We start from the raw sequence: 26,153 nt of genomic DNA, 5'->3' as shown, positions 1-26,153 counted from the left end.
AACAAAGGACACAACTCCCCCAAAACCCCACCAAAAAATGAAAGAGAGAGAGAGAGAGAGAGAGAGAGAAGAAAAAAATCTCAAATAACTAAATGACTTAAATCTAATAACATAAAAAAATTGTGTATGTGCAATTTCTCAGCAGGACACTGAGAAATGCCTTCTTGAAATTGCTGTTTTGTCGTTTTGTTTTGGGCCTTTTGAGCCAAGATCTCTCTAGTAGCCCAAGCAGGCCTCAAACTCAGTCTTCCTGTCTCAGCTTCCCAAGTGCTGGGATTTCAGATTTGCCACACTCCTGGTTGGGATTGCTTTAGCTTTGATGACTAATCAGATTTTATTAATGATTATTTCTGATGAGGTAATATATTCCCATGGACAACCCTACTACAGTTGGTATCTATGAAAGTCCCATTTTCACCTCTTCTCTTTGTCATTTTGTTCCCACCAATCTAAACTAAGTAGTTTCTATGTCATTCCAGAGTTTCTTTCTGCAGAAAATGCAGAAATATGCATTCTTATTTTTCTCCTTTGTTATTCAAAATATGGAATAATATACACACTTTTCTGCACATTGCCATTTGCACTTAACAGTGTTTCCTGGATATACTTGCATTTCCCTATACAAAGAACTTTAAAACCTTCTTTCAAGCTAGCACTTGTAAGAAGAAGATTCTTACCAAAAAGCAGGAAAATGTCATTTTAGAAGAATGACCTGGAAATTTTGGCTAAAGCAAAGTTGCCTTATTTAATTGATATGCAGATGAGAAGAAAGGAAGTTACTTTAGATAAGGCTAGTGGAGATACCTCAGAGCTGCCACAAATACCCTGGAAGGACATTATAGGGTAAACAGAGAAGTGACAGGTCACCAGAATTATCCTCTAGAATGACTGAGTTTATAGCAGGGTCAAGAATGGATTATCAGAAGGGACAGAAGAGAGAGAAAAGAGGCAGAGATATCAACTAGGAAGCTAAATAATCCAAATCTAAACCAGGTATGTTGGTAAAGAGAATGGAAGGGAAAGGATGCAAACATGAACGAGATCACAGAGTTTCATTCTACAGCAGCACCCTTTCTGCTCAGCTGTCACACATGATAAATAAAATTCATCTGTGCTACTCAATCCTATGGGTATTTTTAGTGGTATGCACAATTTCTAGTTTACTAACCTCACTTGTATCCATTCCTCTAGCATTACAGAAAAAAATGAAAATTTGTATCAGTGAGAATGATGAATATTGACTCCCCACTATTTTATACAATTGTTAAAAAGTAAATCATTTATAACTTTGGCATTTTATTATTAGCAATAGTGAATTATTTTGTAGGTGATTGACAGGATAATCCTACATGTCAACTTTGAACCACTGATTCCCAAAACTTAATAACTAACTCTGGGAGTTTGGGAGAGGACAGGGAGGAAGGAAGAAATTGATGCAAATCTAAATGTCTTAATGCATGGGGTATGATTAATAGAAATGAGAAATAAGGCAGGAAGATTGTGTTGTAACAGTAAAGGCAGAGAATATCAGGAAAAACCAACTATGTTCTTTGAACTAGATTTAAGAATCCAGATCCTACAAAGTTCAGAGTAGATATATGAACAAGCACATGGACTTTTAATTTACTCAATCTTTATTTATTCAATCAATTTAGTGGAGCACATGGTTAAGAGAGTAACATTGGTGTAAGACAGTCTCAATTTGAGTTTTCACTCTGCCACTTCCTAGAGTTGTGACACTGGTTAACTTGCTTAAATTGCTGTGCCTCAATTTTCATATTTGTCAGGTGGAAAATCATAATACTTGATTCTTAAGTTACTGGATTGAAAAAAGAGATAATTTATACAAAATGCTTATAACTATCCTTGACATTTTAAACAATGCCATTATTTAGTGGTTTGGGGTTTACCATGTTCTGAGTAAAGTACAAAAGAAATATTGACTGTAGTCATGATTGAAAAAAGTAGGAGATACCTATGTTATTGCATAGAAGCTGCCTTACAACTTAGTGTGTGCAAAGGTATATAAAATTAAGCAAGAATCACAAAGCTTGCAAAGACAACTCAGGGGATCTTCAAAGATGTTTTCAAAACAAAAATAAAACTGTTCAAATATAATATAGAACTGATGCCAGAACTAGACAATATACCACAAGAAAACTACAGAACAATATCTTCAATGAACATACATGCAAAAATTCTCAACAAAATACTAGCAAGTCAAATCTAGCAGTACTTTAAAAGGATATATTACACACCATGACCAACTGAAATTTATTCCAAGAATTCAAGGGTAGTTCAATGTAAAAAACAATGTAATGTGATATGAAGGGGAAAATCCATGATTATCTTAAAAGACATAGAAAACTTGCTTAACAAAATTCATCACCTTTTTATAATAAAAGTACATACCAAACAAAATATAAAAAGGAATTTCTTTAGCATTTTTGAAAAACCCATATTCAGCATCATACTCAATGACAAAAGATTAAAATCTTTTCTCTATGAGGAACAAGACACATTTATCACAGCTGCTCAACAATGTACTGTGCTTTTTAGCCAGAATAATTCAACAGGAAAAGAAATAAAAGGTATCCAAATTGGGAAGCAAGTTGTAAAACTTAATTTCTATTTTCAGACAACATGATTCCTCAGGATCATGAATCCTCAAGAACCTACAAAAACTAAAAAAATGAATCCACAGCTAACAAATTAATCAGTACAGTTGCAGGATGGTGGAATCAACACGTAAAAGTCAGTTGTGCTTCTATACAACAGCAATGAACACCTCAAAAAAGAAATTAAGAAAGCAATTCCATTTATAATAGCATACCAAAAGGCCAAGGAATAAATTTAACCAAGGAGGTAAAAGACTTTCTTAATAAAAACTATAAAATATCATGGACATAAATTAAAGAAGGCCTAATTAAATGAAAACACATTTTATGTTCATGAACTGAAAGACTTAATCTAATAAAAATGGCAGTATACCCCAAAGCAATCTATAGTCATTGTAACCCCTAATAAAATGTCAATGAAATGGAAACACCAATCTTCAATTTCATACATTTGAGCCAAGGAGCTCTACACAACCAAAACAAAATTGAAAAGGAAAGATAAATTGGAGGGTTCATATTCTCCATTTTCAAAGCTTACTCTAATGGAACGGTAATCAAAATGGTGTGGGACAGGTGGATATACTTTGTGTGAGATGCTTGAGACTGTAAGTGTTTTGGGTTTCAGATATTTTTGGGTACTGGAATATGTGCATACACACATTGGAATATCTTGGGGATGAAGCCCATATCTAAACACAAATTTTTTATGTTTCATATATGACTTCACATAGTCTGGAGGTAATTTTATGACATATTTTAGTACACTTGCTGCATTTGTCTGTGACCTACCACATGAGGGTGGAATTTTTCAGTAGTGGCACTATGTCAGTGGTCAAAATGTTTTGGAGTTTAGACTCTAGACTTCAGGATTAGCAGTACCCTGTCTGTGCCAGAATATAAACTAATAGAATAAGATTTAAAATCTAGAAATATGCCTTAATGTCTGATTAATTCATTTTTATTCATAGTATCAAGAAAATTTTTGTTAGTCAGGGTTTTCTAGAGGAACAGAATCAAAACTGTGTGTGTGTGTGTGCATGTGTGTGTGCGTGTTGCAGTCCTAGGAGCCTATAAAAGCACATAACTTGCAGAAAACTGGCTACTGCAAACTCTGTCTCCCCTCCAAACCTTAGCAGTTTGTTTCTTGCTTTAGTCTCTGTATAATATTGAGTCAGAGATGAGAGAAACTCTTTTAGTTACACTTTTAGGGACACACTCTTATCTCTTTAGTGAATTCATCATCTCTAGAATTCTGGGGTTCCCAGAATTCTTTCTGCATCTGGCCAGCAGATAAGGGAATATACTAGTTCCACAGTCTGCTCAACCCTCATCACCATCTGATCTTACCTAACTGTGTGGAAACTGGAAAGTGCAATCATTCTCTGTGCCCAGGAAGAAAAGGGAAAACTTGTTTGGAAAAAAAAAAACAACAACTAATCTCTACTCCAAGGGGAAAAAAACATATAAAAGAGCACAGTATAAAATGACATAGTAAACAAAATTAGTATTGCAAAGATATAAGTGGGTGCTTAAAGAAAACCAAAAAGCATTATTGAAGCAGCCAGGCTGGAAAGGTCAAATATTTCCAAAGAAAGTGATACCTGAGTTTTGTCTGTGAGGATGATTTTGTATAGGAGTTAACTTGACAAAGAGGAGGGTGTTGAAAGATTTACAAACTCAGAAAAAGAAAATAAAAGAACTTGGACAGACTGAGTCCAGAGAGAGCTGTTAACCTAGGACACTTGAGACAAATGGTGTTTAGGTGAAGGGGGTTCCTTTTCTATTCCATGATCTAGTTAACAGAGCTGATTTTTAGGGACAGCATTAGAAAATAACCCCTTTTGTTTCCCTTACCTTGTGAAATGTCCCATAACTGCTCTAAAGTACATCTTTAGTGGCTTCAGTAGCTGTTGTTCCCTTGGCCAAAGCTGTGATGGCAGCTTGATACAAACTTACCATCATATTCTGCTTAAATCAGATAGGCCTCCGTGGCCACCCCCAAAGAAGTAGTGGAGATGTGACTTATATACTAATTGAATGCCATCAACCTGTGAGAAAAGCACATCTGAAAATAGGTGAGTCTGTACTATTCTTGGATGCAAGATTTCTTTTTTCAGAGAATTTCAAACTGATAACAGAGATTGACCCTCAAGCCAGGGAGAATTAGCCAGGGCCGGCAACAACTCTGTCCAGTTGTAATGGTCTCACCAGTTATGCCTCAGGCCCCGGAGTCTTGGTGAGAAGCACAAACTCAAAAGCAATTCCAGGGCTGGGATGTAGCTCGGTGGTACAGCGCTTGCCTAGCATGCGTGAGGCCCTGGGTTCGATCCCAGCACCAAAAAAGAAAAGACAAAAAAAAAAAAAAAAAAAAAACCTCTCCTCAAAAGCAATTCCATTGTCTTCAAACTCTTAGATGAGAGAAGACCAAAGGAATTAGGTTTAGGCTGTTCCCACGTTTGGGTGGTCTTTCTGGCAGCTAGTTTCACGGGAGCAAGTCTCCCCAGTTCTTGGATCTGGATCCTTATTTGGTCCCCTTTGCTGTCCATAAGATATAAAGATACTCTAAAAAATATCACTTCTTGGTCTTTTGGCTAAGATCAAGTGAAGAATAGATAGGAGCTAGCCAGCTTCTAGTGGATATTTAGGCATTATTTGCAATATCCCACCAGTTCCCAGATGGAAAACAAAGACCCTACCTGCAGAATGTGTTCAATACTTTTGTGTCTCAAAACCAATAATGATGATATGTAGCCCTGTGGCATGATATAAAGTAAACAGAAGAGTAAGCCCATCTTATCCACAGATTTATCATACCCATTTTGATCAAGTATAGTAAGTAAATAAATATTTCAAAAACAAAAAAAATTTAAATCACACATGTGCATTATGCAACTCAGTTGATGAAAAAGAAGCTCTGTCAGTCCTAAGTTGTTATCAGTTGTATTTAAATTATTATGGGGTATGCTGAGTGTTTCCCTGCCTTTAATTTTGTAAAAGCATGCCCCTCAAAAAACAAATTGTAGGCAAAAAGCAAGGTAAAAGTTATGATAATTCTACCTAAAAAGGGCGTGTAATGTGCTTAATTTAACTGATAAAGAAAAAATTTGAGATTTGTTTTAAGGAGTCATGTTTTTAGCAGATGTTAGGTGGCATTTTGGAAAAGTGAATCAAGTATTCATAGTATTTGAGATACAGAGCATGAATAAGACAGTTTTTGGTGGGCAGTATTATTGTGTACAACAGTAATTTTGTGACAGTAATGTAGACTACTACATATGGATTCAAGTATGCATGTTCAGACCTACTATTCATACAGTAAGGTAAATTTGAGTAATTTTAGAGTACCGAACACCATACATTCTGAGCATTTATTTATGGTGTTGGTTTTTTTTTCCCCAACAGTGATTTCCTCAAACCCATATATACTCAGACTCCAAAGGTCTACAATACTTTTATCCATAATGGGAACTATAAAACTAGTTTTGTTTAAAACACAAATTAAACATTGCACATACAAAAATTATCAGGATCTAGAGAGCATGTTTTGTTCTTTGCCTTAATGAGAAAGGGAGGATATAGTGGAAAATGTATGTGTCTTGTTGGCAAGGTGACCTAGTTTCATATCCAGCTCTTTTGAGCTGGGGGCCTTTGCACAGATTACTGACTTTCTTCCAATTCTTATTTCCCTTTCTAAAAATTGGCAATGAGTCTGTCTTTCTCATTGTGAACCTTAGCTGGAAAGACTGATGTAACATTCCTGGTTCAGGAATGGCATATTATAGGGGTTTGATAAGTAACATCATGCTCTTTTGGTTTCTGCAGGAACCATTGGCTTTCTCCAATGCTTCAGTTATGAGGGACTCCCAAATCTTTATCTATCTTGGCGCATTTCAGACACAGTAGATTCAAAGGAGTGGTGATTTTTTTCACTTTTAACTGCTGTCCTTCTCAACTTCTACCCCTAAGTAGCACCACTTTCTCAATCAATAAACTCTTCTTTGACTTATGCCTCTCCTTGTCACCAGATCCCTTCAGTCACCAACCTCTATTGTTTTTTCTCTCTGACATATGAAACAGTCTCATCACATTTTGCAAGTCCATACTTTTTTTAAAGTTATGGAAACAACACACATGTCACGGGTGTCTCTAAAGAGTTCGGGAATAAGCCTGGTGAAATTAGTATTTAAAAATTTCTTTTCAGTGTGTTACTGCTAGAGGCTTAGCACTGCTATAGAGAAGAGGATAATACAAACAAAGCTAGGTAAATAGCACATGGATAACAAAGAATTTTTCTAGTTCACTAGGAGCCCAGGGGTATATGGGCTTCAGATTTTGATCAACTCAATGATTCTCAGATAAACTTTATAAAAATTTCACTCACCTTTTGCTCTGAGCCTTTTGCCTACTGGGTTAAGTATCAATGATTTATATCTATCTTCTGTAACATTTAATGTTTCATTTCTTGCAGTGCTGGGGATTAAACGCAGGGTCTTACACATGCCAGGCAAGTGTTCTACCACTGAGCTACATCCCCAGCCTACATTTAATGTTCAAGAATGTTGATGCCAAAGGCATAAAATGACTTGTCCAAGCTATCTAGTAGATTGACCAGTAAAGCATTGGTTGTCCTTTTTCTCTTCCCCTTGGGGTTTGCTCTGTTAGGACTATCTGAAATTATCTTATGCTTCATTACTTTCTGAATATAAATGCTAACATATCAACATGAATGCTCAGATTTGTATTGCTTGTGGCCCCTACCTTAATAATTGCAGGACTTAGACTTAGACTAACAGATGTATCTACTGATTATTTCCAAGAAAATCAAAGAAAGAGAAGAGAACCACAACAACAAATGTTTAGGATGCAGCTCCTGTGGAGTAATTAGTTAGCACATAGTTCTTATATGACACATGTGCTGGGAGAAGTCCAGTCATGACAGAACTCATCAAATTGCCTGCCAGGTGTTTTGGGGAATTGTGGTTTTTCTGCCACTGCTGTGTGCTGCATAACCTTATGCTGTTTTATTAGGCCCAGAACTCCTCTGGTAGTCTTCCTGGGCCCTCAGCTTACATGGCAAACTGGGACCTGCAGTAGAATGCAGCCCTGATGACACCAAGGCCTTATAGAATTATCTTTGGTATTTTGATTTCATAGGGATCAATCATGTAAACAACAATAAAACTATTTGTCTGGGGCCAGAATTCACATTTGCCTAAGAGAAACTGGCAATACCTTTGTGTTGGCCTGTTGGGGTGGGCAGTCATGTATTTGGGGTATATATTCTTGAGGCTTTGGGTCATTCTTCCATGAAGCCTTCCCTGGTCCCAAATAAGAGTTGCTAGTGCTGGGTGCTGGGCACAGCAGCCTCATTACACACTGTACTTGTTTCTATCATAGTAATTATAATTCTATGCTATGATTATTTTTTAATCACCTGCAATCCTCCACTAGACTGTGAGTACTTGTGAGATCTATTTGCCTTTGTAGACCCAGAAGCTAATATGGGACCTGACCCTTGAAAACTTTGGGGGTTTCCATTGTTATGCAAAAAATTCAAACTAATTGCTTCTCCAGTTTCATCATTCTCTTTAATCAATTTTCAAAGCTCAAAGATAGTGGTTTCTTGGCTATGTGGATACTTGACTATGCCAGCTATCTGGCAGGAGAAAAACCCCTCTTACCAAAGAGATTTTTCCATTTGGGCCCAATCATCTAAGATCTCAGCTTTTTTAACCTTTCTTTTCTCCTTTCATTTTCTTTTTGACAGTACTACGGTTTGATCTCAGGGAATATGCTTGCCAGGCAGCTAGTCTACCACCTGAGCCATGCCCCCAGACCTTATTTGCTTTAGTTATTTTTCAGATAGGGTCTCATGTATTTGCCTGGACCCAGCCTTCTACTTATACCTCTAGAATAGGCATGATTGTAAGCATGGGAGTCATGCCTGGGATTGAATGCATGAACTGATGTGCCTGCTTTTTTTTCCTAGACTGACCTTGAACCTCAGTCCTCTCAATCTTTACCTCCAGAGTATGTGGAGATTACAGACATGAGTCACCATACCTAGTCTCACATTTCACTTTATAATATCTATTATCAGCCTTCTCTGATTCTACCTGACTGTAACACATATACCCCCCTACCCTCTCACCATTCTCCATTCCTGGTTCTTTGCCATGAGAGCATAGAGAAACCATATTCTGCTCTTTCTAAAAGCACTCATTTTGTAACTTCATTCACTGTGTTGCTTATGTAGTGAATCTCTCCTCCCATTAAATTTCATAGTACTGTATATTCATCAAGAAAAGGAATTTAAACTAGTACAACCTCTCTGGAAAAAAATTTGGAGGCTACTTAAAAAGCTAAATATTGATCTACCATTTGATCCAGCAATACCACTCTTGGGGATATACCCAAAAGAATGTGACACAGGTTACTCCAGAGGCACTTGCACACCCATGATTATTGCAGCACTATTCACAATAGCCAAGTTATGGAAACAGCCAAGATGCCCCACCACTGACGAATGGATCAAGAAAATGTGGTATCTATACACAATGGAATTTTATGCAGCCATGAAGAAAGAAATGTTATCATCCGCTGGTAACATGATGGATGGAATTGGAGAACATCATTCTGAGTGAGGTTAGCCTGGCCCAAAAGACCAAAAATCGTATGTTCTCCCTCATATGCAGACATTAGATCAAGGGCAAACACAACAAGGGGATTGGACTTCGATCACAAGATAAAAGTGAGAGCCCACAAGAGAGATATGAGGATGGGTAAGACACCAAAAAAATTAGCTAGCATTTGTTGCCCTCAACGCAGAGAAACTAAAGCAGATACCTTAAAAGCAACTGAGGCCAATAGGAGAAGGGGACCAGGAACTAGAGAAAAGTTTAGATCAAAAAGAATTAACCTAGAAGGTAACACACATGCACAGGAAATTAATGTGAGTCAACTCCCTGTATAGCTATCCTTATCTCAACTAGCCAAAACCCTTGTTCCTTCCTATTATTGCTTATACTCTCTCTTCAACAAAATTAGAGATAAGGGCAAAATAGTTTCTGCCGGGTATCGAGGAGGTGGGGGGGAGAGGGAGGGGGTGGGGTGGGGGCAGGGGGAAGAAATGACCCAAGCATTGTATGCACATATGAATAATAAAAAAAAAATAAATAAATAAATAAAAGAAAAGGAATTTCATAGTTCTGTATATTCCAAAAGGCTTCTGGAATGTGCCAAAGTAGTATTTTTGCATAAACAAAATACTTGATGGATAAGTAAATGAATGAATTAGTAAATTCAGATGAAATATCTCAGGACACTAAAGGCAGAGAGAAAATTATTACAGCTCAAAATGCAGCAAGTCATAATGTATTATTTTTCTAAATCCAAGTTAGTGGACTTTAAATGATTACCAGCAGATTTTCTTAACTTTTCCTGGTATACAATGAAAACACTTATGAAATGTATTTAATAGTATGAGAAAATAAAACTTACATTAATGTTTAAATTAGTAACATGACTAAAGCAATGGTTAATATAGTTATCATTTATGTACGAAAGTATTCAAACAATATGCAGGTAGAATTAGTGGTGTGTTCATGATTTTCAAATGTTTCTTACTGATACATGCACATACTATGAAAGAACATTTAATCGGTTATACTTAAACACTCATATCTTTAACATAACAATACTTTAAAACAAAGTCATGTAAGGTATATAAGGTGCCAATTGAAAGAACTTAGTGATTATACTGACAAAGCTAATGCTTCCTGATATAAGTAGAGTTTTTGTATTTCACACTACAAAGGACCATATTATCTGTGGGAAACTATTAATTTCTAGGAATGAACATAGACTTCAGTGTCAGAAAAACCTAGATTTGAATCCTCATTCCATTTCTCTCTTGAATTTGGGTAAGGCAGCCATATTGACTTCCTTCTTATTTGCTTGAAATTTAGAAGCTCCCTACAACTTCAAGGATTTTTGTCAGTGGCTGGCTTTTCTTATCTTTTACATTTCAAATCATATTTTCTCTCCAAGAAACGGAAGTTTTCAGGCATGAACCTTGGGCAATAGATTCTGATGTGCTGATGTGCTTGTAGAATTTGGGGGATGTTCTTAGGAATAATACCTGTGAAAGGAATGAGGGAAGCAGGCTTGGACACATACAGAAACTAAACTGCAGAATACTTAAAGCTGAGACCTCAGCCCATCTCAAAGGAAGGTCTGAAGCTGGAATGGCCTTTCAGAATTGTCATAAGAGGCAAGGGTGCCTGCATCCAATGCCATGTCAATCAGCTTATTGGATGAAGGATGCCTCTGAGATGAGAGATGTGGATGAGGCAGCTCATCCAAGAACAGTTCCCACAGTGACTCAGCTGTGAGCCTATGGTAGCCAACATTCCAGAAGCTGGGGAATGAGAGCTTCCATTATGAAGGGGAAAAGGGGTGATGTACCACAGCATCTGACACAGAGACTTCCCCAACCACATTGTATCAAGTAGCATTTTCACATTTGTGTGCTGAATTCTATTATACCACCTTGCTTACATTATTTCTATTCTGTCTCACCATAATATTGTTATCATGCCATAAATTTTCAATTAATTTGCCTTCCCCATTCAAAAGATAAAGGCAGCTCTTGAGGGCAAAGGCAGTGTCAAAGAATAGTGAGTAGTTGGCACTTAGTAAATAATGACTGAATAAATGAATGAATGAGTTTAAGTTTAAACATAAGCTCTACATCACTTGCTGTGAGTAATAATTTTGAAAGGAGGGGAGTTTACAATATTTGGAAGGGATATTAAAATGCCATCCTCATTCTGGAAGTAGGAACAGAAATGATCTCAAATTTTTGTAATACCAACATATATTGTCATGTTCAAGTTTTCCAATATGAAAAAAAAAGGATAAATTTCTCTTCTAATTAGAAAAGTAATGGATTTCTATGTGGAAAATGTGGATAATACAAGGGCTGTACATAAGAAAATCAAATTCACACATTAGCAAAACATAAAGAATAATGACCACTATTAGCATATTCGGGTATGTTCATTCTGAATTTTTCTCCATTCACATTTCCTGCATTATTGAGATTATGCTGATGTATTTATCATTTTTTCCTTTAATTCATATAAAGTGTTTAAGGTCATCAAAATCCTTTGAGAATCTTATTTTTAAAGGACTGTTCTTATAGGTGCAATGTTATTACTTGACCATACATACTACCATGACTGGATAATTACATTGTGTCCAATTTCTGTGTCATTATAAACAATTTCAAGTGAATCTTTTTTATAACAAGATTTGTTAATGATTATCCTTTTAAAATTCTCTGGTGGTCTAATTTGTTAATCATATGCCTCATTTGTCAGTTAGAACAAATCACTCCCTTTCATTAAGGTCTTTTATCAGAAATAATAGAGCAGAACCAATCACTAAGCTAAAAGTAAGAAATCCTGGGTTTACTTACTGGGCAACTTATTAGTGCTATAGCCTTGAAAAAGTACTGTGCTTTTCTACTCTTGGTCTTTGTTTCAATATTTGGAAAATGGAATGGTTGGGCTAGATAATCTTTAAAATCCTGAAGGCCTAGTATGCTATACTATTATGACTACTTCTTACTTTTTCTCCAAGAAACAGACTTCATTGGTTCAATTTTAGACTTCTGACATTCTGTGTTACCTGCAAATCTTCTCTGATTTCCTGTATTTCTGATTTAATTTCCTTCCTTTTATCCAACTTTGACTATGCCTTAATCTTCTTATCTAGGTTTTACTTTTGTTCCTGTTTTCATTGCTCTCCATTAAGCTGAGATGAATCCTCTCTTCTTGATCTTTTACCCACTAAGTACCAGATTCTCTTTTAAATCTTTTCTCAACATAATTTTTTTCTTTTGATGTTCAGTACTCACAAAGTTTGTTCATCTCTGTACTTTTTTTCTCCTGCAAAAATAAATGTGAATAAAATATTGAGCGGTTGCACTTATAACCACAACTACATGGGAGGCATAGATAGGAGGATCCCAGTCCTGAGTGGCCTGGGCAAAAATGAATTAAACTATCCAAAAAATAGCTGAAGCAAAAAGGGCTGGGGATAGGGCTTAAATGGTAGATTACCTGCCTAGCACTCATGAGATCCTGAGTTCAAATCCTAGTGCTGCCAAAAAGGGTGGGTAAAACAATGAAAGAAAATAAAATTAATCCACATCACATGATGCAACATTCATCTGGTGTTTTACTATACGTTGCCTATACCATATGTATTTATGGTATTGGAGTTGGGGCTAAAAAATAGACATATATACTGAAGACTGGCTGAATGGCCAAATAATATTTTAGTCATTAGCAAGGCTAATAGAAGTCCATATGTCACGTTACTCTTAAACTCATAATAAAAATGATGACAGTAAGCAGTAATTAGTAACATTTTAAATTGTTATTATGTGGCAGATATTGTACTAAATGCATTAACAGGCAATGTCTCCTTAAGTCCTCCAAAACTCCTGTGAGATAGAAATTATTAATATCCCCAGTTTTGTGTTTCTCCTCAGAGTAAAATGATTGAAATCATTTTACTGTATTATAGTAAATTCACAATAAATGTTATCAAGTCATAGAATGATATTTAATATAATAGCAGATATTCTATATCAGTTAGAATGTTTAGTGCTTTGTATTAATTTGGGCTTATCAAAATCAGAGAGCAAGGAATGGATTTAGCAAGGCGATTCCAGCAATTAGGAGGGGCAGTGAAGAAAATAAATTCAGAGAAGGAAGAAGGAAGGAAAACCAAAATAAGGTTACATTATTGAGATCAGTAGACTCTGTCTCAATCTCACAAGATGAATCCTCACAGCCCACCCTACAACTGTAGAGACTGACATTCTCTTTCTTTAGATCATCACTTCTGAAGCAAGCTTCTCCAAAAAATTATTTTGGGAAATGTTGATAGATAAGGCATCCTGGTCTGTTGTAAATGAATTTATAATGAATTAAGGTTAATAAAGACCAATTTATAAAGAATTAAGGTTTGTTCAGCTCACAGTTCTGGAGGCCCAAGGTATGGAGTGGTATTTGGAGACTATCTTCTTGCTGGTGGGGGGTTCTCTTCAGTGTCCTGAGTCAGCTGAGAAATAAAGTAATCAGAGCCAGATTCCATACACAGCATATGTCTTTGTCCAGTTTCTGTTTCTAACAACACAGTACCACAAACTAAGTAACTTATTGATTTTAAGATGTTTACTTTGGTTCCTGGTTCTCGTCCAAGGTCAAGGAATTCCATGTGGTAATGATCTTCTTGCTGGCAGACTCCTACAATAGCATAGAGCATCATACGGCAAGAGACAGGAAACACCCAAGAGACATAACTAAACTTACTTTTAGAGCAGATCCACTCATGAGATAACCAATTAATCCACTAATCCCATAAGTAGATTAATCCATTAAGAAGAAAAGAATCCTAGTTACTTCTTAAAGCCCCCAGCTGGTTCTACCTCTTAATATCTCATAATGGGGACTGAATTTCAACATTATTTTCAGAGGGGATAAACCATATTCAAAACCAGAAGAGTGCATGTGTAGGTTTGGACCTAATACTATCTAACTTAAGTATCCATTTTTTGTTTTGAATACCCATTGTCCATACGACTGAAGGCCTGAGATCATTTTCTCTTTGGGAAAGATCTCTTTCACCTCTCTTATGGTAGCAGACACCTGGTGTCTAGTCAGATATAAGAACCATGCAATTTTTTAAAGGACTTCTCTGCTGTGTGGCTGTTTGGGTATTACTTGAACTAAAAAGTGTTTGTAGGAGACAGTGAATTGATAGGAAAACTTTTTTATTTGCTGTGCAACCTGTCCCAAGTCTATAAAATATGCTCCAATCCACTGCCATTGTTGCCCTGTGCTAGTTGTTCACACCTGTGGTTCTCTCTTTCCTGGGCCAACCCACCCATTAATGCCCTGCTTAAATCAGCACTTTTCAAAAAGCTAAAGGGAAAGAAAGTCCTAAATAAATAAGGGCAAAATACATCACTTTTCTTTCAAACTAGCTTCCATATCAAAATTTACAAGATATATTTTATTCCCAGATGAAGAGAAGCATGGATGTTTTCCAACTGCTACTCAGATGTTCCAGAAACTCCACTTAGGGCCATAATTTCAGTTTCTTTTAGACCAAAATTTGAGCTGAGTTTACTAACCTAAAATTAAAAATGAACTTGAATTTCACTTTCTTCTCGAGAGAGTAGGTTTCAGAGGAAGATAGAGATGATTTCAAATTCCAGATCTGTTTCTGACCAGTTGTGTGACTTTTGCTGAGCTAATTAAGTTCTCAGCTTTGTCAACACAAGATGGGAATAAAATGGTAATGATCATGTTTTCTTGACAGGCTTTCTTTCTGAAGATGAAAGAAGCCATGTGTAAACTATTTAGTAAATTTCTTGTCACTAACAGGTATGCAAATATTAACTGTTCTTCTTTTCCCTTCAATTCTTGCCCACTTATCCTGGAGAAGAGTCTAAGAAGGAGGCAACAGATGTAAAAAGTTACATGTTGTTAAACAATAACAATAGACAGCTCTAGATTTTTACTGTGCTAGAGTTTTGGCAGCAGAGTTAGTATACAACTCCTAGACTCAGAATAAACAACTACAGTGAAGTAAAAATCCAACTCAGACACTCAGATCCTGTTTGTTTCAGGAAAGAATTGTGTGTCGTATTAAATACCAACTACTGTGCTATTCTTTCCAGAAAATGATTGGTTGAATTTAGGTGGCCAGGGAGTAAGAATTGAATAGAGCCAGGAAAGCAGCTGTGTGTGGATGGAGGCAGCACACTTCCAGCTCTTGCTGATTCATTTCTCCGGCAGTTTTTACTTAAGAGAACCATCCATAATGCATGGCTGCAGGACTATATAGAAGGCAAATCACCCAAACTATGAGCACTACAAGCTTGCACATTGCCTTTTCCAATTCTGGGAAACTGCACGATGAGCTACCTATAATTTTTCTAGCAGGAATAGGAAAGCAAAAAAAATTGTAGCTACTCAAACAAACATAAAGAAGTGAGAATGGCTGGTGTGCGTTTTGGGGATATTTTCACCATCCTTTTGATAAGAATTAATTATCGTTCACTTAGTCTGTAAACATTTGCTAAATATCTACTATGCACCAGGCATGAGGCTAAGTATTGGGTATTGGAAGACAGCTAGTTTCCATTGATTCCTGTTTTCACGGAACTTACAGCCTACTGAATCCTATAAACATGTCATTAAAGAATGAAATTCATATTTTTGATTAACAAAAAATGCTGTGAGGATAAGAAATGAGCACTTGCTTTGAGGTACCAGCAAAGGTCTCTAAGTATAGTTCACATTCAATCTGAAAGGACAGGGTGAGTTTTGGCCGTGGAAAAAGCTCAGAACAGGAGACCCCAGTCCACAGCATAGGCAATGTCTCCAGAAGGGAATAAGCTGGGTTTGCTCTGGGAAGCCAGTGTGGCTACAGCAAAGTAAGCAAGGGAAAATGGCAAGAATGGGAAGTGGAGGAGGAAAGCAGGGATTTGTAGGCCATGTACAGAATATGACATTTTTCCATTTACCAATTTGATTCAAGGGAAATGCATAATTATATCCACAATTTGAAAAGATCACACTAGTTGTTGGTGGAGAAAGGTTTGTGTAGGGAGGGGCAAAAGATGATCAAGCTAATGAGTAGACCTTGTAATATTCTAGGCACCAAATCATGGTTGTGGTGGGGAGACAGGAAATTGATGCTAGCAAAGACAATGCAGGTGATGATAAATAGAATGAGGACTACACAATGGAGACAGAATTGGCATGGACTGTACGGGGTGGCTAAAAGGGGCTACTCAGGAAACGCAAGTTTAAATGGAATGGATATGTGGTGGTGGTGCCATTTCCTGGGACAGAGAAAACTAGAGAAGCAGAGGGACAATCCAAACTTCCCTTGGACTCCTTGAGAAAGAACCTGTGCGTATCTTTTTATAGAATGATTCATACTATGTTTTGCAGTTTTGTCTAGCTGACTTTGTTTCCTGTCATATTTTGAGTTCCTTTAAACAAGAAACACAAAGTGAGACTAAGGGCTTTTAAATTGAAGAGAAGAGGGATTAAGTCTGTATTCTGTCACTTTCTACTTGGGTGACATTGAGCAGGTTACTTAACCTCATAGAGTCTAAGTTTCTCATTTTGTAAACAGCACCTATCTCAAAGATCGCTGGATTAAATAAGATAAATTATATAACATGACCAGTGCTTAGTTTGCTATCAATGAATGCTAACTGTTGTTATTAGAATTTTCCATACTCCTGGTTTGTAATAGATACTTAATATTAATGGATAAAACATAGGAATGAATTAGAATCCTTTTAGGTGCTCACTGAGTAAATGGGCAAATCAAGCCTAGATTCTAATATCAAATCTGTTAACCAACTGATTACTCTTGGTTTTAACCTTCCTGTATTAAACTCAGCTTCACTTTCATCATCTATAAAATAGAGCAGAGATGTGCAAAGGAAGGATAGCAGAGTATTAGACTTGAAGAGCTTCTAAATTTAAGCTTTCAACAACACTCTTTGTTCTTCCTATGCTACACTTATTCAAGCAACTACTTAACAATTCATTAGATCTAGTGGTTATATTCTTTCTTATTTGATGCTCATTAAATAACACTGGATTATAAACCTGGTAACATAATTCTTAGTTTACACTGGATTATAAATCTGGTAACATAATTCTTAGTTTATAGGAAGGAAAGTGAAGTTAAATAATATGTCCATAGTCAATGCTTGATTTCAAGCCATAGAGCTTCTTAGATCAGGTGGCAATCTCAGATAAATGAGGAGAATTTATTTTCAACAGTTATATTGAAGCCAGCCACTGTTGGTTAATCCTAGGCTCAGTATCCATTCTAGAAGAGAGCACTTCCAGTGTACATTTATTTATTTTTCTCTATTATGCTGCCCAATGGAAATGTAATGCAAGCCCACATGTTATTTTAATATTTTTAGCAACCACATTAAAAAGTAAAAAAGAAAATAAGTGGCATCAATTTTAATATTATATTTTCTTAACCCCATAAGTTCAAAATATCACTTTAATATGCAACCAGTGTAAACATTACTGAGATGTTTCATCATCTTTTTCATTCTAAGTCTTCAAAATCCAGTGTGCAATTTTCATATTTAAATGCATCCTATCACATGCAGCTATTGGTTATTACATTGAACAGCACAGAATATACAACAACTACACTCACCCATTCAATTTCCTGGAGGAGAACAGAATGATTTCATGGTGTTACAGAAGAGTTGGGTTACATAATGCATCAATTAATATGGCTGTATTTCTGAAAAAGACCAATACAGGTAGTATTTTATTTGCGATGCAATGTATTGCATAGAAAAATACCTCCATTCAGAAAATTCCCAAAACATTAGATACAGTATACTGTGTGTAGTAATTCTCCACACATGTACTTTCCTGAAAGAAGACTCACAAATACCCATGTATATGTTTTCATTTACACAGGAAACATCTGAAAGCAATTTTAAGAAATGGGTTTCAGTAGCTAACTTTTGAGGGAGAAAAGACAGGTGTAATAGGTTGGAAGAGAGTTAGCTTTGATTAAATATATTTTAATACTTGAAATTTTTATCAAGGTTTCCAAGAAAAATAGATATAAAATAATTAGCTTCTTTTTCCATAAAATAATTATGATAAAAGTGCATATTTAATAAAAGTAACTATTAAAAACTAAACATGTACAAGAACAGAGAATAATTCCACTGGTGTTTTACTTTTTATTTTTCTCAGTAGGGCTTTTTCTTCAGCCAGAAAGATAGAATTGTAGTGGCTTGTTATCCAAGTTTATAATCAATGTAAAAACCTAAGAAGTGTTCAACCATATCATTGTAGTGTGAGAGGCAGACCAGTCTGTTGAAAAGTTCCTGTAGATTTGAGAGGATTTGTAGCCCTACATCACCCATGGGCTCAGGCTGTCAAGCAACCAGAGAAAAATCAATAAAGACTCCTTACTTGTTCTTAGAATTACCGAGAATGTTTGATGTGTTACCTACCACCTGACCTGAACCATATTCTGGCAGGTTGTGATCATGTCACTGCACTGGCTCTAGATCGATCAAATACCATCTATATTTATAAGAAACATAGTTTGGCATATTTATTTCCGAAAGTGATTTCACTGGATACAAATTCCAGGAGGGACTGTGTAAATATTGATAAATATTTCTGCCTTCTCTATTACCATCTTAGAAAATGACAACATCAGAATAATGGCTCAAAGAAGTCTCATGAAGAAGAAACCTTACTGATGTTTAGTTGAACATTTACCAAGCACATGCGATCATACAACTTTTAGTTTTATGGAGGGGCGGTGAGGCATACTTAATTGATACACTTGAGCACACTTGGAAAACTGTAGTGTGGTTTAAAATATACTCAAATTTGCCAGTTACCATTTGTGTGATCTTGACCAACTGATTTAATTTTCCTTAGATTTACTCATAATATGGGGACAATAAAAGCTGCCTCAGAAAGGAGAACAAAATTAGTTTAATGAAATAATATATAAAGGATTTCCTTCCATGATGACTATCACACAGAAGTAGTACAATATGAAGAGCTCAATTCCCATTGATTCTTTCTCTTACCCTTTCTTGCCCTTTTCTGTTCTTTTTTATTATTAGGAAAAAACAGGATGAAATTTATAGGAAGAATAATGCTGCTCAGATCTATAACTATTAACAAATGGGCAGACCTTTTCTCTCATATTGCGGCAGACATTTCCAGAAAGGCTAAAACATAAGAAAATAAGAATGGGTTTTAAAATGTGGACCATCCTTGTTTGTGTTCTTTTAATCAGATATTTGGCAGAAATAAATAATTTAGCCTATATGGAAATACTTTAAAATAGGAATTTTTCTAATTTCTATTTTTAACTGAATAAAACCTTTGAATTAGAAATTCCTAGACAAAATATAAGAAAATGAACCAACATTTTCCTAAGTTAAGATTTATTCACTTGCGTTTAAACATATTTTTGCAGTGATGGGGAATCAAACTCAGGGCTTCATACATGCTAGTCAAGTACTCTACTACTGATCCCAAGTTTAAGCATTTTACAGAAGATTCACTTATTAGTGTCATTTATTAGTAATGTTTCAAGTTTGAATTATCAAACATTGTTTAATATACATTCTCTTACTAGGGTAAAATGATATTTAAATGTTGTGGATTTAATCATAAGTTTAAAAACCACATATAAGTGTATTTATTTTAAACAAATAATACTTGATATCAGCTACAGTCTCTGCTCCTTAAGAGCTAAAGTAGCTTGTTCAAGCTCCATTTTGCATCATCTGTAAGAGATAGTACGGTCATCAAATGCTTTTGTGAATTCCCAGCAGGCTGGGCCTTCCACAGCCACCTACGGAGTCAAGTACTGCTTCAGCTGATATAGTTCAGTTATATAATTTCCTGTTATCCCAAATGTGCTATCCTCAGGACTCACTATATCAACTCATATGTGGAACTCAGTCCCTTTACTTGATTTTCAAAAAACAAACAACAAATAGGAACAAAACAAATAAAAACACTCAAGGTTTTGTACATGTAGTAGAAAATTTAAGGAAAAGGGAGGATTTACATTTCAGAAACAAAAATACAAAATTTAAAAACTTAGCACTTCTTTCTTAATGCTGCATGGATATTTCTGAAAAATAGGGCTTCAGGATCTCTCCATATGGCTAAACTCTGGCTTCCAATGCTTTTCTTTCTCATTCTCTATTACTTCTCTCTCAGCAACATAGAAGAAAAGCCCAATGCCCTTAAAATAACCTCCTTGTTATTAGGTAACATCCTTATTGTTCAGGATAACCAATAAATTCCTATTGCCATTTCCCCTAAAGCCTCCATTTAAAGGGGCATACTAAAAAGATGAGAAAACAGCTCCAACTAGAAACCAACCTCTATGATTTCAGTATCTACCCCTTAGATTTGGAAAATAACTCTTTATTTACTTAACATTTGTCCCCTTTCTCTTCACACTGGATTTTACATAAGCCACAAAGCCTATACTTTAGGGTAGATAGTTCAAATTTTACTCTTTCAGCTTAATGAAAGTGTATTGAACTATTTTCAAATGATGTATACAAAACTGGAAACTTCATTTATATGTACATTTGCATATGTATGTACATGCATATCAATTAATAAATAGACATGTGATAAATACTATCATTTTAACAGTGCTTAATTATTACATCATTTTTTTTCTGTGGTGCTGGGGATTGAACCCAGAGTCTTGAGCTACATTTTGTTTGTACAAACTTTCTTATTTGACATCAGAAGGGAATGGGGTATTTCATAGACATTATTCCCAAATAATTAATACCCTCCTTTCATAACAAGTAACAAAAGTTTTATCACATATATAAATAAGTGTTATTTTTATTAAGTTTTGTTTGTTAGGTATTTATCTCTGTGTGTTTTCAAAGGTACTGTAAAATATATCTTTTGTTTAAAATCCACTGAATTAAGGTATGATTGATGTACAAAGAGCTCTGCATATTTAATGTACTCAATCTCATGGGTTTGGAAAATGCAAATCAAAACCACAATGAGATATCACCTCATACCCTTTAAGATGTCTTTTGTCAAAAATATAATGAAAACAAGTGTTGGTGAGGATATAGAGAAGAGCAAACCCTTGTACACTGTTAGCAGGAACACGAATTGGTGTATTAACTTGTGGAAAACAGAATAAAATTCTTCAAAATTTAAAAATAGAATTACCATATGATCTAACAATTCTACTTCTTAGTGTACGTCCAAAGGAATTGAAGTCTGCATTTTGAAGAGATATATGTATTCCCATGTTCATTTTACTATTATTCTGGATGTGAAAAGAACCCAACTGTATATTGTTGGATGAATGGCTTATACTTACAAAGAAATGCTATTCAGCTTTAAAAAAGAAGGAAATACTGCCATTTGCAGCAACTAAAATGAACCTGGAGGACATAACCAAAATAACCCAAACACAGAAGGACAAATATTACCAATACCATTTATATGAGGAATCTAAAACTGTTAAACTCATAGAAGTAGAGAGTAGAATAGTTGTTACAAGTGCTGGGAGAGAGGAAATCAGGAAGGTCTTAGCCAAAGGGTACAAAGGTTTAGTTGTGCAAGATTAGTAAGTCCTAGAGATCTACTGACTAGCATAGGGTTTATAGTTAGCATTATTTCACTGTGTATGTAAAGTATGTTTCTTATTGTGGATCACAGTAAAGAGCATTTAAAAGTCACTGGCATAGAGACCAAGTTGTATCAAGGCAATATATGAGTATGACCACTTCATTGCAGAGTCTGATACTCACCTTATAAGTAAGAAACGGAATTTTCTTTGCACAGTGATCCCAATTACATTCTAATGTCTTCCTGAATAAAAGTCTGGGACAGGTTCAAGTCAAGCACAGCATCAATCAGTCCTAACATTGGGATAGCAGTAACAGAGCTTTGGAATTGGACAGCTGGTTCAAACTCTGGGCCCATCACTAGTCTTATGAACTTAGGCAAAACTTAACCTCTCAAAGCCTTGGCTTCCTTACTTGGAAAGTGGTGATAACAATAACCCTAAATTCAATGGGTTACTGTAAGGGATATATGAAATCATTTATTAAATCTATAATTGAAGTCCTCCATAAAGTAAGTCATGATAAATATGATAATATTTATTTTACTTTCCATAGCCTTACTGTGGAAGTAATTTAATCTAACTATAATTAGATTAATAATTATAATTAATCTATAATTAATCTATATATAATTAATAATATATTAATTAATATATTATAATATATTAATTATGATAATATAATATATTAATAATATAATATATTATTAATATATATTAATTAATCTATATATAATTAATCTATAATTTTAACATTCATAAAATTATATATATAATATACAAAATATATAATAATTATATATGTATATATACACAATGAGCCATTGTTTATTAGGGTCCTATATGCTCAGTTGTGATTCTTTCTTTGGAATGAGTATAAGCCATGTACTTGGAACCACTGGGGAGACAGGTGGCTGATTTACATTAATCAAGCTCACAAGAAGCTGAATTTAAAAGGATGTTTTAAATACTTATATCAGATATTGCTTTCTAGTGATCAGGATCTTTGTACCCTCTAAATAGAAGGTTTTCTTCCACTATTAGAGTATCTGAGATGTCTAAATGTTAACAGAAATTGTTGCATGTGTAGTCAGAATAATGAAATACTAAGGCTGCTTCCAATCATGTTGAAACTTAATCCCTATTATGGTAGTATTAAGAGGTGGGGTCTTTAAGGAAATGACTAACTCATGAGAACTCTACCCGCATGAATGGATTAATGACTTATGAAAGTTAGAGAGAAGTAGTTTAGGACACTAAATTTTTGCTCTTCAGACCCTTCAGCCATGTGATGATGCAATATTTAAGGTACCATCTTATAAGTACAAACTGGGACCCTCACCAGATAGCAAACCTACTGGTACCTTGATCTTGGACTTCCTCAGCCACATAAACTGTGAGAAATATAATTTCTTTATAAATTATCCAGCCTGTGATATTTTGCTATAGCAGCACAGAAGGAGTAAGACATAAAGCAACATAACAGACTGTCCCATAACCTTCAAAACATCTTCATCCCAGACCAAACATATCTTTTACTCTCTTCAAACATGTTCTTTTCTCGTATTCCTATCTTAATCAATAATATGTCCATGAATCCATGATCCCAAATCTTTAAGCTATTCAATTTCCTTATTACTTACCTTCTAATGGCTGCAATGGCCTTTTTTCCCCCTTTCTCCTTATTTTATTGTTTTTAAATTTACTTACATGTGTATATGTTGTTTGTGCCACTTCCCATCTCACCCCTCACTCCCCCACCTTCTGGGTAGAAACTGTTCCTCCCTTTTGCTCTCTGATTTTGTTGAAGAGAAAGCATAGGAGATAATAAGAAAGACATATTGTTTTTGCTAGTTTGGGATAAAGATAGCTATACAGAGAGACTCATAGCGTTGTTTCCATGCATATGTGTATTGCAACCCACATTGGTTCATCTCTTCCAGACCTCTTCACTACTTCCTGGTCCCTTTTCCATAGTGGCCTCTGCCAGTTTAAGATTACTTTATTTGCTCCTCAACAGGGAGCACATCAACCACATTTAAGTTTTAGGTTTCCTCCCTTTCACTATTCCTCCCATGTGTGCTCTTCCCTTAGAGTGTGACCCATGTCCAATAATTTTGCTGCATTTGTTTTGGGTCTGTATTCTGCATGTGAAGGAGAGCATGCAATTTTTGGCCTTCTGATCCTGGCTAACTTTGCTTAAGATGATGTTCTCTAGTTCCATCCATTTACTTGCGAATGACAAAATTTCATTCTTCTTTGTGGCTGAGTAAAATTCCATTGTGTGTAAATACCACATTTTCTTGATCCATTCATTGGTTGTGGGGCATTTTGGCTGTTTCCGTAGTGTGGCTACTGTGAATAGTGTTGCAACAAACATGGGAGTGCGGGTGCTTTTGCAGTAAATTGAGTCGCATCCTTTGGGTATATCCCTAGGAGTGGTATGCCCGGATCATATGGCAGATCTATGTTTAGTTTTTTAAGAAGCCTCCATATTGTTTTCCAAAGTAGTTGTACTAGCTTACATTACCACCAGCAGTGTAGGAGGGTTCCTTTCCCCCCCAAATCCTCGCCAACATTTGTTGTTGGTGGTGTTCTTGATGATAGCCATCCTAACAAGGGTGAGGTGGAATCTTAGTGTGGTTTTGATTTACATTTCCTTTATGGCCTGCAATGGCCTTTTAATTCTAACTCAGAATTGCAAAAATTTCTCTTCTAGCATTTGTTGCCCCTAATGCAGAGAAACTAAAGCAGATACCTTAAAGCAACTGAGGCCAATAGGAAAAGGGGAATAGGTACTAGAGAAAAGGTTAGATCAAAAAGAATTAACCTAGAAGGTAACACCCATGCACAGGAAATCAATGTGAGTCAATGCTCTGTATAGCTATCCTTATCTCAACCAGCAAAACCCCTTGTTCCTTTCTATTATTGCTTATACTCTCTCTACAACAAAATTAGAGATAAGGGCAAAATAGTTTCTGCTGGGTATTGAGGGGGGGGAGTGGGAGGGGGTGGAGTGGGTGGTAAGGGAGGGGGTGGGGGCAGGGGGGAGAAATGAACCAAGCCTTGTATGAACATATGAATAATAAAAGAAAAATGAAAAAAAAAAAAAAGAAGACTCTCAACTAAAATGCTAATAATGTAACATCTGGCCATTGTGGATCTATATGTTTTCCTGTAGTTAGAGGTTATAACTGGCGCATTTTAATTTTTTTATATTTTCAAAATTAATTATTTAGTAAATATTTACTACTTATATTATGGTTAACTTGAAAATTAGTACCATTACACTTACAATGTTAGTAAATATTCAATTAGGACTTTGTACTTACCAAGTACTGTGCTAAATTCTTTCCTGATCATTAGCTTAGTTTATTCTTCACAATAACCAAGTAAAGTTAGTAGCATTGTTGTTTATATGTTATTCATAAAGAAACTAAGCCTTAAAAAGGCAATTAAGCATGCTGAATGTCATATACAAAATGTCTTGGAGACCTTGGAAATTACTTTATATTTCTTCTCTCTTGCAATGTGTTGTAGATACCTTTGAGAATATTTAGCCAAGTTCTATGAATTCTTTTTATAAGGGATTGTCCCTCATATAAGCAACCTCTGAAAGAGCTGAGCAGAGGTATAATGTAAACTTGAAGATACAGAGGAAGACCATTCAGAGAGAGAGATACTATCTTTCCAGTGCTTGAGATTGCAATGGTCTTTGGGATTCAATAGACCCACACAAAATGCCATAAAGCTGAAATTACTATAATAATTTCATCATTTTTGCTTAAGGTAGCTCAAATTGGACTCAGAATATAAGAATATGTACATAATTCATACTATACCATGACTATATTCCCAAAATAAATATTTTTATCATTACTCTACAATGAACCACCACATTGATACATTCCCCCTTCCTTCTGTTGTCAAGGTTTACTCTTTAGTACAACCTGCCAGGCCCTTCAAAGTCTCGCTCCCTACTGCTTTTCTATCTCAGTTTCCTACCATAAACTCAGCACTCTACCATAGCAAATTACTCGTGTCCCAAATTTACCATGCTCTCATATCTTTCCAAACCTATTTACTACCCCAGCCCTCAACAGCTTACATTTTCTTGGCAGAATTACTATTGGGCTCTAAACTTCTTCGCTAATACCTATCTAGTGATGTGCTTGAGATGGTTTATACTACTTCATGAGAGTTGAATTTTAGAGATATTCTGGAATCTTGCAGTCAGTTGCTGCTATATTGCTTCCTTGAAATCAGTCACAGTGGGAGTATTTACAC

Source organism: Castor canadensis, chromosome 13 (assembly GCF_047511655.1).
Source record: "Castor canadensis chromosome 13, mCasCan1.hap1v2, whole genome shotgun sequence".
Classification (NCBI taxonomy): domain Eukaryota; kingdom Metazoa; phylum Chordata; class Mammalia; order Rodentia; family Castoridae; genus Castor; species Castor canadensis.
The sequence above is the reverse complement of the archived record's forward strand: the minus strand, read 5'-3'. Positions refer to the sequence as shown.